This window comes from Ambystoma mexicanum, chromosome 5q (genome assembly GCF_040938575.1).
Source record: "Ambystoma mexicanum isolate Mex_15411 chromosome 5q, UKY_AmexF1_1, whole genome shotgun sequence".
Taxonomy (NCBI): domain Eukaryota; kingdom Metazoa; phylum Chordata; class Amphibia; order Caudata; family Ambystomatidae; genus Ambystoma; species Ambystoma mexicanum.
Genome location: NC_090933.1, coordinates 1152286237 through 1152287649, shown reverse-complemented (window position 1 = coordinate 1152287649; position 1413 = coordinate 1152286237).

Genomic DNA, 1413 nt, shown 5'->3' with positions numbered 1-1413 from the left:
TCCTGCCTGCGGGGTATGGTCACGGGTGGTGGGAGGGTCCCATGTGGTGTGAGATGCCTGCGGGGTATGGTCAAGGGTGGTTGGGGGGTCTCATGTGGTGTGGGCTGCCTGCAGGGTATGGTCACAGGTGTTGGGGGACTCCCATGTGGTGTGGGCTGGCTGTGGGGTATGGTCATGGTTGATGGGGGGGTCCTATGTGGTGTGGGCTGCCTGCGGGGTATGGTCCCATGTGGGCTGCTTGCAGGGTATGGTCACAGGTGGTGGGGGGCCCTTGTGGTGTGGGCTGCCTGCAGGATGTGTTCGCGGCTGGGGTGCAGAAGAGACACGTGCTGGCCAATCCACGCGATTTGGCTAACGCGAGTGGGGAACGCGATTTTGCTGGGGTGATGATGGGGCACGTGTGGGCCTTTACACGTGATTTGGCTGGCACAAGCGGGGTACATGATTTCGCTAGGGTGCGGATGGGGCACGCACAGGCCTTTCCACGCGTTTTGTGTAGCGCAAGCAGGGTATGCGATGTCGCTGGGGTGCGGATGGGGTATGCACGGCCCTTCCCACGCAATTTGGTGGCGTGAGCGAGGGATGCAATTTCGCTGGGGTGCGCACGTGGCACGCGCAGACTTTCCACATCATTTGGCTGGCGCGAGTGGGGTACGCAATTTTGCTGGGGTGTGGATGCGGTATGAGCACATGCAGGCTTTTCCATGCGATTTGGCTGGTGCAAGCAGGGTATGCAATGTTGCTGGAGTGCAGACGGGGTACGTGCGGGCCTCTCCATGCGATTTGGCTGGCGTGAGCGGGATATTGAATGTCGCTGGAATGCGGACGGGGTATGCACGGGCCTTTCCACGTGATTTGGCTGGCGAGAACGGGGTACCCAATTTTGCTGGGTTGCGGACAGGGCATGCGCGGGCCTTTCCATGCAATTTGGCTGGCGCAAGTGGGGTACGCGATTGCTCTGGGGTGTGGATGCGGTATGCACAGGTCTTTCCACGCGATTTGGCTGGTGCAAGCGGAGTACGCGATTACGCTGGGGTGCAGACGGGGTATGTGCAGTACTTTCCATACGATTTGGCTGGTGCGAGCGGTGTACGCAATTTTGCTGGGGTGCGGATGGGGTATGCGTGTGCCTTTCTTTGCGATTTGGCTGGTGCGAGTGGGGTACGCGATTTCGCTGGTGTGCGGATGGGGTACGCGCAGGTCTTTCCAAGTGATTTGGCTGGTGCATGCGGGGTACGCTCCGATTTTTCAAACGATTAAAAAGGGGGGCTGTGTGCTGGGCCATGGATGGCACGGGCCTTGCATCGTATTGGCCATTTCACTGGCTTTTTCCTGCACACAGGGCCGTGTTGGGGACATTACTGGCACTGCTTGCTGTTCATTGTGCAATGGTTACTGTTGCCTCGGGAAATC